The following is a 12,734-nucleotide window of genomic DNA, read 5'->3' as shown; positions in this document are numbered from 1 at the left end:
AAATGATTTTTATTGGATTTTATTAGACCGGTAGCACTCTTTGAATTATCTGAATTTATGTGTATTTTATTCAAAGCTAGAATAATGTTCATGTTGTAGGAAATGATTTTATGAAAATTTTGATATATTATATGCCTATGTAAAATTTTTATTTATTTTGCGTTTATTCTTGTTTTTCTGGAAAAATGTTTTTTTTAAAAAAACTTTCCGCCGAACTGGGCCGGCCCAGCCAACCGGGCCAGGCCGCAGCCTAGCCGCGCCGCCCCGTCACCCCCGCGCGACCGACTCCAGGCGGGAGTCCGCCGCCGCCACGGCTCATCGGAGCCGTCTCCCCGCTGGACTCCTCCTCTCCTGCCCCTTCCCCACGCCACCGCCCTCCCCTGCCCTCTTTAAAAGGCCACCCCGGGACCCCTGGGTCCCGTTTTCGCCGCCGCCGCTGCCCCTCGCCAGATCCGCCGCCGCCGCCATCGGTTGCCACCGCCGCCGTTGCCAACTGCCGCCGCCGCCGCGCTGCACCGCCGCCGCCGTCGCACTCCTCCCCTCCATGCTCACCTGTGTCGCCGCCCGCGTCTCGCCCCGCCTCGCCGGACTCGCCGGAGTCCGTAGCCTCGCCGGAGCCGCCGCCCCGATCCAAACCGCCACCGCCGGTTTTTCGCCGTAAACCGCCCTGTTCCTCCCGAGCCGGTATAACTGCAAAAAACCCGATCTGGTTTCTTCGGTTTTATTATTAGATCTGTTTTATTATTTAGTTAAGTTATTTAATGGCCGTTCGTTAGTTAGGATATGTAGTGAATAGTTTTCGGCGCATATGCTTCTGTAGCGAGCGTTCGCTCGATAGGTTTTTCTTTTTCTTTTTAATTTTCGGCCAGGGACCGGTATGTAATTAGATTCTTTACAGATTAGTCCCTGTACTTAAATCGATCACAACTTTCTACTCGTTTATCCAAATCCAACGAAACCAATGCCCACCTCTTTGTTATGATCTCCTCTATCCAGTAAAACAACTTAAACATGTCTTTGAAAGTTTAAAAATTTGAATTTAAACAATTTAGTATTTGAATCTTCTTTTGATCGTAACTTGAGTTTCGTAGCTCCGTTTGAGTTGATTCTTTTTGCAAATCGAAGCTCTTGACCTAAACTTTCTGATAAGGCCAAATACACATAGTTTTGGTACTGTTAGAAATTGTTTTATGCTGCAAGAGTTAGTTACTTGGTTTTGATGTTTTCCGAGTTGTTCTCTTCGTTCTTTCCGATCTTTTGAGTGATTGCTTATGTGTGGTTACCTTTGCTTGCTCGCGATAGATTGACCGGAGTGTGACGCGTAGAACTATCAGGAGTTTTGAGTACGAAGCATCTTCATCAACATTGCAGGCAAGTTCACACTTTGATCATATCCCTCATTACCCAGTTTTATTGCATTAGTTCAATGCTCCAAACAATTGCATGATTAGGATCTAAATTAAATTGTGGGTTCTGGGAAGTAGATTGAGGTAGCACCTATTACCTGTTTTATTTTCAAACCCTTGGGAGTTACTTCTACGTTTGCTTATTATGCCATGCTATGCTAGTAGACGTGGATTGGCTGAGTGAATTTCCATGACCGATGTGAGATTGTTAATTAATGGTTTATTTAAAGTGGCAACTTAAACACACATCTGGGTGGATTGAGGCACCTGGTTTCCAGGACTTGCCTGTTTTTTCTTCGGACCGCCACCCAGGCTCAAAGGGACATAAGATTATTCATGCTAGAAACTTCCGTGTGCAGCCACATGCTATTATGGGCTCTAGCATAGTTGACTAAGTCGTGCGAACTCTTACAGGGTAGACTAGCAGATGTAGGGGATGTAGGTTGGTACGGTCTACCCTTTACGTAAGGTGCAAGCGCTTCTGAAAGACTATGTCTCGGTCATCCGTTTCTCAAACACAATGTAGTGCCAGAAACCAAACGGAGGAGATCGAGTCATGTGGGGAAAAGTGCGCAAACCTCTGCAGAGTGTACAAACTAATCATGATTAGCCGTGTCCCCGGTTATGGACGTTTTGAGTATCTAGTACTTGGATTTTCATGTGAATCTCATCATGTTACTTTAATTAATATTGTTGGGTTGTTAATGAGTACTTTTAATTGGGATTGAGAATGCTGTCAATCATTCTCAATGTTTAACAACCACCATGATAGTTAAATAAATTTATTCCTTTGAAGTAGGAAAAAATTGGCTTTTCGCAAAAACATTATAACCATAGAGCCTCCACCAGCCAAATATGCATGTAGTGATAGCCTTTATTCATCATAGCTTTATGGTGTGAATTTGCCAGTACATTCAATGTACTGACCCTTTGTGGCTGCAACGTCTCATGTTGCAGGATCTTACGACGAGTAAGTGATACGTTAGGGTTACGATTTCCTATACTCAACTTTGCCGTTGGTGTTGATGGGAATCCACAACCTTGTTACTTCCACTATTTTGGATTGAGGTAATAGTATTTACGTTATTTTATACATGTGATTTACCTCTGTTATAAATCCTCGAGTACTGTGTGTGTCAGCATACCGATCCAGGGATGACACTTAAGCACAGAGACTTGACCCATTCGGGTCGGGTCGCTACATAAAGACTACCGCACAACGCTCCTTCAGAGGAGGCGACTAGCATGTGAAGACGCCCGCCGGCTGGGCAGGTAGGGAGACTGAGCGGGAAGGGTGGTCGTCGGCTCGTCGCTGGGGTGGGCGGTCGGCCCTGGCTGGGTGGGAAGATTGTGGGGAGAGAAAACATGCTGAGTGTGATTGAGATCGAGAGAGGTTCTGAGAGACTCAGAGATCGAGAGGGAGGCTTCGACTGAGAGAAAGATTAAGATTTGAGAGAGTGAGATGCATTTAGTTTTGTTGTAGATTGAGTCGGCTGAGAGACTGAGGTGCTCTAATTTGTGCTCGTGCTTGCTTGGTTCTAATCTTTGCAGCTCTACTTCTAACTTGATATGGTTGGTTTGTCAGGAATGAGTGCCGTGTCTGCCGGGTGCTGGATAGCAGGGAGTAATTTGGTGTGCAGTAGGACGTCCTCGCAGGAGCAGTGAACAAGATTCTTCGTAGCTTCTTGGACGAAGGGGGTTCTAATGCACGGAGCCATGTTGTCGTTGTTCTATTACCCTGAAACTTTCTTCTTTTTATTTCTGAACTCTCCTCGTATTTTCTTCATTCTAGATTTCTGAATTAAACTGGTTATATATTAGCTTCATTACCTCCTTTCTAAAAATGATTCTAATAGTATTCGGTTCATTTCCTACAAAGACAGGAGTCATAAAATGAGATGTGGACCTCCATTTTTAATCCGCTGCGTTATTTTGTTTTCATGAAATAAAGAGGCACTTTATATTCATGCTGGCTAGGTTGGTTTATTCAGTTGCTAAAACGAGAATGTAGAACTTAGTTATTTTTCTAGATGGCTAGAAAATAGTGGTATCAATAAATCAAATCTTAGTAGGAATTTCCATCATACTTAATAGACGTACACATAGTTTGATTTTTTTGTGAAGTACACATTGTTTCCAATGTTTGGATTACTGCCCACAGATGGGGGCCCTACTGATACGTCTCCAACGTATCTACTTTTCCAAACACTTTTACCCTTGTTTTGGACTCTAACTTGCATGATTTGAATGAAACTAACCCGGACTGACGCTGTTTTCAGCAGAACTGCCATGATGTTGTTTTATGTGTAGAAAAGAAAAGTTCTCGGAATGTCCTGGAAATCCACGGAGGCACTTTTGGGAATTAATAAGAATATTTGGCGAAAGAATTAGTGCCAGGGGGCCCACGGCCTATCCACGAGACAGGGGGGCTCGCCCCCCTAGGGCGCGGCCCCTATCTCGTGGGCCCCCTGGACCTCCTCCGACCTCAACTCCAACTCCATATATTCCGTCTCGGGGAGAAAAAAATCAGAGAGAAAGTTTCATCACGTTTTACGACACGGAGCCGCTGCCAAGCCCTAATCTCTCTCGGGAGGGCTGATCTGGAGTCCGTTCGGGGCTCCGGAGAGGGGGATTCGTCGCCGTCGTCATCATCAACCATCCTCCATCACCAATTTCATGATGCTCACCGCCGTGCGTGAGTAATTCCATCGTAGGCTTGCTGGACGGTGATGGGTTGGATGAGATTTACCATGTAATCAAGTTAGTTTTGTTAGGGTTTGATCCCTAGTATCCACTATGTTCTGAGATTGATGTTGCTATGACTTTTCTATGCTTAATGCTTGTCACTAGGGCCCGAGTGCCATGATTTCAGATCTGAACCTATTATGTTTTCATGAATATATGTGTGTTCTTGATCCTATCTTGCAAGTCTATATCACCTATTATGTGTTATGATCCGACAACCCCGAAGTGACAATAATCGGGACACTTCTCGGTGATGACCGTAGTTTGAGGAGTTCATGTATTCACTATGTGCTAATGCTTTGTTCCGGTTCTCTATTAAAAGGAGGCCTTAATATCCCTTAGTTTCCGCTAGGACCCTGCTTCCACGGGAGGGTAGGACAAAAGATGTCATGCAAGTTCTTTTCCATAAGCACGTATGACTATTTACGGAATACATGCCTACATTACATTGATGAATTGGAGCTAGTTCTATATCACCCTATGTTATAACTATTGCATGAGGAATCGCATCCGGCATAATTATCCATCACTGATCCATTGCCTACGAGCTTTTCACATATTGTTCTCCGCTTATTTACTTTTCCGTTGCTACTGTTACAACTACTACAAAAACCCCAAAACATCTATCTTTACTTTTGCTACCTTTACCTTTATTATCATACCACCTTTGCTACTAAACACTTTGCGTCAGATACTAAGTTATCTAGGTGTGGTTGAATTGACAACTCAACTGCTAATACTCAAGAATATTCTTTGGCTCCCCTTGTGTCGAATCAATAAATTTGGGTTGAATACTCTACCCTCGAAAGCTGTTGCGATCCCCTATACTTGTGTGTTATCACCTACCCGTTGGTCTTGGAGAAAAAATGAGACATTCGTAACTACTCTTTTTGTAGAACTGATTTGTGCCAATCTTTCATTTTTAAACGGAATGCATAACACATTTGTTAATTTTCTGATGTCGCCATTCATGTTTTTTATAGGTTTTTTCCTACCTCTTGTAGACCTTCACTTTATGCTAGCTATTTTTATTTTCCTTCTTCTCCTTCCCTGGTCTATGTTTTCTACTCCTCTCTGACGCAATATGGAGGATGTTGGTTTCAAACGCTAGCAGGGCAGCCAGTGCTGAAGTATTTTATACTCCTCTCTAACGCAATATGGAGGATGTTGGTTTTAAATGCTAGCCGGGCAGCCAGTGCTGAAGTAATCAATGGTTTAGTTAGGTAAATATAACAGAAGTATAAGGTGTTAAGTAGGTGCATTAATTGTTCTACTTCCACATATTTTCCCTTGATTATACCATATATAGAATCTTAGGGGTTGTGCCCCAGGGGTAGATAATAGATTCTTATGACAGGTTATTACTTACAAGTTGCTAAGGTACTAAATTTTATGATAAGGAGTCATGTTTATTCAGGTTATGCAAATTGTCAGAAGATTTTGTATTTTGTAGATTCTGGGACCTTGCTTATTCTTTCTATGTGATTGTTCAAAACCCACTTAAGAATTTAGGCACAGATTGGGAAGATATCCGAACACAAATTATTTTCTTGTTGTATAATTAATAACTAGCTTGATTCCGGTTTCAAAAAAAATAGCTAGCTTGATTGCTTTGGAGGAGGATGGGGTTTATCTTCTAGAAAAATCATTAGTTACTCCAGAATGTTATTGTTAGCACTAATGAGAAGATTCTGCAGTCAAAACTCATCCGTGTTCATGACATTGTTTTTTTGCCTCAACATTTTTTCTTATTTTCTCCAAATTTTGGAGTCATGTTTGATGAACCAAACTGTATCAATTATCAGATTTTTTTCAATTCTAACCGTGCTTACATTTCTTGCCTTATAAATATGTTATAGTCAATGAATGTATATATGAGGATTACATCCAAAGAAGGCCCCATGCTTTGTATGTAGGTTACATAACAAGAACCATACGTACTATGTGATTGTTTCATGTAACATCTAGTTTTAAAAATTATGCAAATTGTTTCATGGATGGGGGTAGGATAATCCATAAATGGGCTTAATATGTTGTTGTGGCTTTATTAAATTGTGGCCGCTTGTCCAAAGATTTTCCTTTTTATCTAGCGAAGTGGCTTAGGTAATAGAAAACACAACAATTCTATGGATCTGGCACTTTTGACAGTGTTACTTTCAGCATCGTGTCTAGCACTGCTCTGAATTCCAAAAAGAAGCTTTCATCAGTTATGTTGTATCATAATATTTTATGCACTAATACAGTGTATCGATTAAGAATTAACAATACATAAGACTGTTGTACTTACAATTGCCTCCTTGATAAATTGCTATGCTCATTAATTATTTTACTGGTGTTGTGACTTGTATGTCCTCCTACTCACAATGCCAAAATGCAAAGGCACAGTAAACTTCTTTTCATGCTAAAATATAGAAGCACAACTTACTCATGAGGTTCTTTTCTCAGAATAGCTCAGGTGAACCAAGCATTTAAGTGTAATTGTTTACCTCTGTTACATTTCCTCTATAATCATTCGATGGCCTTATGTTATGTACGCCACATATTGTGACATTATCGGCACCATTTTCAATTGGTCTATTGGTATAACTTTACTTAGTTATGTATAGCTTATAGGCTGGACTAGTGTCTTTTTACTTGCCCGACAATACATAAGTTGCTGATTTTGCATGCTATACTTATGTATATGTTCCACCTCTCCACTTCCTAATTTGATGGCCATTTCAGAGGATCCGAACATTCAATGTATAGAATTTGAGTTGGCAATAAATAAGGAATATTGGAAGATAGTATGCCACTGTATGAGTTATGAGGTAAAAAACAATCATTTCCCCGTTCAATATATTAGTCATGACTTTGAGTTTTACTCACTAACCTCTCTTCATAATGATTTTTTGATTAAATTTAGTTTTTTAGAAAGTTCTAAAGAATAGTTCTGATTTTTGTGGTAGTCAACCAAATTATGGTTCTTGGTTGAAACCCCATTGATGAACTACACCCCATGCAGAGGTGACAGTGACCACGGCCAAGAGATCAAGAACAACAACCTCTTGCAGTGTTCCTCATCATCGTCGTCGTGGCCACCAATAGCAGCGATGATGACCAACTCACGAGATGGCTACTAGAACGATGGAGCCTTCTTGAGAAGGCAACACACTCAAGATCAGAAGAGATCGAGAGAGAATGAAGGAGAAAGAGGAGGGAGGTACCGAGGGAGGGAGATGGGAGAAGGGGGAGAGAGATCTTGCAGGTACACACTGGTAGGACACCATAGGGTTTGTTCCCAATCCGTTAAACACCATAATTTTCATGTCTGGATGTTTTGTACAAATATTCTTCGATAAACATGTTTTTAGCTCTTGATATTTTAGTATGATTGTAATTATTCATTCGTCTATCACTCCGAGAAACATTTTTAGTTGTAGAAAGGAAGACATGAAGAAAGATAGGCACTTTAATGGTATATAAAAGAAGTCGCCAATGCAGCCCGTTGCAACGCACGGGCCTTCTACTATTCTGTATATGGTGTCTAAAAAAAATTGCAACTGCCCTAAAATTTTGCTACAAGTGTTGGAAATTTGCAGCACCTTTAGCGACTGCCCTAAAACCAAAAGACTATGTAGCAGAAACCCGATTGCTATGGTGAAACTTCCCCGCTGCTAACCATTGCCATCCCACGCGGATTTCAGCCGGTTCTCACCGCCGCTGCGACTCCGTCAGCCGCCCTCAGCCCCGCCGCCACCCTGCCGCTTGAGACGTCTGTTGCGACACCCACGATCGCCGCCGAATCTCAGGCCGCCGTCGCCAATTTTCAGCCATTTCACGCCCTGTCGCCGCCTGATACGGTTGCCACAACACCATCTCCGCCATCGAGGTCAATTAGTAGCTGCCGCTCCTTGCCAAGCTCAAGACGCTTGTTCAGCGCATTGCCGACGGATTTGTCCACATCCCTCGGCTCCCCTCCGGTCCCTTCCATGCCATCGACGCCTCCTTGGCCTCTGGTGACCTTCTCCGGCCAAAATCGAGCTCGGCACCTCGTGACTTTCAGATCCGCATCCCTTCCCCCGCACAATCGCTTCTTGTGTTTCAATTGCTTTCCAAATTTTAGGGAACTAGTTTTACGGCATATGTTAGAGTAAAAACTTTTTCTGGTGTCCAAAAACCTTCTTTGTCCTACTCTAAAACCATTTTAGGCTACCAACCTTCACATCATCCGTTGGATATGCTCTAAGTTCCATGCCAACATCGAGCAAAGCAAGACAAAAGGTTCAAAACATGGAGCACCATAAGATAAAATGGCTATTAAAGCGACTGGTGATGATTAAGTTATCTCTGCAATGCATTGATACGGTGGGTGTCCTTAATCTTGCACAACACTTCACTCACATGTTGGAATAGAGGCAATAATATTGTATTATTATATTTTCGTATTCATAACTAATAGCTTATATTTCATGTTATAACTGCGATTCTGGAATATGTGATTCAGTAGAAAACACATATGCACAGGTGGAATGATAAATGGTAAAGAATAAATTCCCAATTTTGCCTCTAAGACTGGCTCAAGTGTTGTTGGTGGTCATGCTTTTCAAATCTTAGGATATCTATAAGTGTAACGATCGTCCTAAAATAGCATTAAGAGTATGATGTTAGAAGAACGATCATATTGAATCGACCCAAACTTGTTTGTTATACTTTGAGATGGTATCGTTTGAAATCAATTGTTGTAACATGGAGTGTTAACATGTGTATTTAGTTCCTCGGACCATAAGAGTATCGTAGTCACTTCCTACCATACAGTGTACTTTGGGGTTGCTCAAATGTCATCTATAACTAGGTGATCATAATGACAAATTACAGGTCATCGGAAAGTTTGACAAGGGACTAGATAGCTCGAGAGTGAGATTTGCTCCTCCGATGATGGAGAGATATTCTTAGGGACCTTTCGATGTGACGGCATCCATTATCGTCTGGCCAGACACGGGTGACTATGTCATGGGGATGCCGGAACATTTCAACAAGAAAAAAAACAAAACCAACAATGAGATCAACGGTATAGTGAGCATGTGTATGACTCAGGAGGATACTGACGCATCTCGGGTTTTGTAAATTATCTTGAAGCAAAGGGAACATCACATGATAACCAAAGGTTCACTCGAATGTCATTTGTGTAATCATAGGGATCTATATGGACATCCACGGTTCCGCTATCGGCCACTGAACGAAGGGATTTCATTCATGTCCATGATTTACCGAACCTACATGGTCTCAAGCTTAAGGTAATCATGATCTGCTGATTCTCAGTAGGACGAGAGTACCAAGAATTTATTTGTGTAATTGTTCCATTAATATTCAGAATAGTTGAAGGAAATATGTGCTAGAGGTAATAATAAAGTTGTTATTTTATATTTCCTTATTCATGATAAAGGTTTATTATTCATGCTAGAATTGTATTGATCGGAAACCTTAATACATGTGTGAATACATAAACAAACACCGTGACCCTTGTGAGCCTCTACTAGACTAGCTCGTTGATCAAAGATGGTTAAGGTTTCCTAATCATGGACATGAGTTGTCATTTGATAACAGGATCACATCATTAGGAGAATTATGTGATGGACAAGACCCATTCGTTAGCTTAGCATAATGATTGTTCAGTTTTATTGCTATTGCTTTCTTCATGTCAAATACATATTCCTTCGACTATGAGATTATGCAACTCCCGGATACCGGAGGAATTCCTTGTGTGCTATCAATCGTCACAATGTAACTGGGTGATTATAAAGATGCTCTACAGCTATCTCCGAAGGTGTTTGTTGAGTTGGCATAGATCGAGATTAGGATTTGTCACTCCGAGTTTCGGAGAGTTATCTCTAGGCCCTCTTGGTAATACACATCATAAGCTTGCAAGCAAACGACTAAGGAGTTGTTCACGAGGTGATGTATTATGGAACGAGTAAAGAGACTTGCCGATAATGAGATTGAACTAGGTATAGAGATACCGACGATCGAATCTCGAGCAAGTAATATACCGACGGACAAAGGGAATTGTGTATGTTGTCATAACGGTTCGACCGATAAAAATCTTTGTAGAATATGTAGGAGCCAATATGGGAATCCAGGTTCGCTATTGGTTATTGACCGGAGAGGTGTCTCGGTCATGTCTACATAGTTTTTGAACCCGTAGGGTCCGCGCGCTTAACGCTCGTTGACGATATAGTATTATATGAGTTATGTGATTTGGTGACCGAATGTTGTTCGGAGTCCCGGATGAGATCACAGACATGACGAGGAGCCTCTAAATGGTCGAGAGGTAAAATTGATATATAGGACGATGGTATTCGGACATCAGAAGTGTTCCGAAGGGTATCGGGTACTTATCGGGTCACCGAAAGGAGATTCGGGCACCCCCGGCAATCCTATGGGCCTTATGGGCCAAGCGAGGGAACACACCATCCCACAAGGGGCTGGCGCGCCCTATATGGGCCAACCATAGGAGGATGAGAAGGAAAGGGGGGAAGGGAAAAGAAAGTATGGAGTAGGACTCCCCCCTTCCTTCCCTCTCCCTCTCTTTCCTTCCCCCTTGTGCATAGATGGAAAGGGGGCGCAGGGCAAGGCAGGGCCTCTAGGGGGCGGCGGCCAAGCCCTAGGGCACCATGGCTACCTCCCCTCCCCTCCCACCTATATATATATATATGTGTGTGTGTGTGGGGAGGGGCGCCACACAAGGACACAAAACATTGTCTTAGACGTGTGCGGCGCCCTCGTCCATCGTTTACTCCCTTGGTCATATTTTCGTAGTGCTTAGGCAAAGCCCTGCGGAGATCACATCACCATCATTTTCACCACGCCGTCGTGCTGACAGAACTCATCTACTACCTCATCGTCTTGCTGGATCAAGAAGGTGGAATACGTCACCGAGCTGAACGTGTGCATCACACGATGGTGCCGTGCGTTCGGTACTTGATCGGTTGAAGCGCGAAGAAGTTCGACTACATCAACCGCGTTGAGAAACGCTTCCGCTTACGGGCTATGAGGGTACGTAGAGACACTCTCCCCCTCATTGATATGCATCTCCAAGGATAGATCATTGTGTGTCCATAGAATGTTTTTTGTTTTCCATGCAACGATTCCCAACAGTGGCATCATGAGCCAGGTCTATGCGTAGAAGATATGCACGAGTAGAACACAAAGAGTTGTGGGCGGTGTAGTCATACTGCTTACCACCAACATCTTATTTTGATTCAGCGGTATTGCGGGATGAAGCGGCCCGGACCAACCTTACATGTCCACACACATGAGACCGGTTCCACCGACAGACATGCAACTAGTTTTGCATAACGGTGGCTAGCGGGTGTCTGTTTCTCCTACTTTAGTTGAATCGAATTTGACTGCGGCCGGTCCTTGAAGAAGGTTAAAATAGCAAACTTGATGAATCACCGTTGTGGTTTTATGCGTAGGTAAGAACGGTTCTTGCTAGAAGCCTGTAGCAGCCACGTAAAACTTGCAACAACAAAGTAGAGGACGTCTAACTTGTTTTTGTAGCGCATGTTGTGATGTGATATGGTCAAGACATGATGTGATAAACGTTATTGTATGAGATGATCGTGTTTTTTAAGATATCAGACAACCGGCAGGAGCGTTATGGTTGTCTCTTTATTGTATGAAATGCAAACACCATGTAATTGCTTTACTTTATCACTATGCGTTAGCGATAGTTGTAGAAGCAATAGTTGGCGAGACGACCACGACGCTACGATGGAGATCAAGGTGTCGAGCTGGTGACAATGGAGATCATGACGATGCTTTGAAGATGGAGATCAAAAGCACAAGATGATGATGGCCATATCATGTCACATATTTTGATTGCATGTAATTTTTATCTTTTATGCATCTTATTTTGCTTAGTATGGCGGTAGCATTATAAGATGATCCCTTCACTAAATTTCAAGGTAAAAGTTTTCTCCTTGAGTATGCACCGTTGCTACAGTTCGTCGTGTTGAGACACCATGTGATGATCAGGTGTGATAGACTCTATGTTCACATACAACGGGTGCAAGACAATTTTGCACATGCGGAATACTTGGGTTAAACTTGACGAGCCTATCATGTACAGACATGGCCTCGGAACACTGGAGACCGAAAGGTCGAGCGGGAATCATATAGTAGATATGATCAACATAGAGATGTTCACCATTGATGACTACTCCATCTCACGTGATGATTGGACATGGATTAGTTGATTTGGATGACGTATCACTTAGATGACTTGAGTGATGTCTACTTAAGTGGGAGTTTTTAAGTAATTTGATTAATTGAACTTAATTTATCATGAACCTAGTCTTGATAGTTTTGCATATCTATATATGTTGTAGATCAATAGCTCGCGATATAGATCCTATATTTTTTTGATATGTTCCTAGAGAAAACTAAGTTGAAAGATGATAGTAGCAATGATGCGGACTAAGTCCGTGATCTGAGGATTATCCTCATTGCTGCACAGAAGAATTATGTCCTTGATGCACCGCTAGGTGACAGACCTATTGCAGGAGCAGATGCAAACGTTATGAACGTCTGGCAAGCTCG

The sequence above is a fragment of the Triticum dicoccoides genome, chromosome 3B (assembly GCF_002162155.2).
Source record: "Triticum dicoccoides isolate Atlit2015 ecotype Zavitan chromosome 3B, WEW_v2.0, whole genome shotgun sequence".
NCBI classification, from domain to species: Eukaryota; Viridiplantae; Streptophyta; class Magnoliopsida; order Poales; family Poaceae; genus Triticum; species Triticum dicoccoides.
This window is presented reverse-complemented; position numbering follows the sequence as displayed.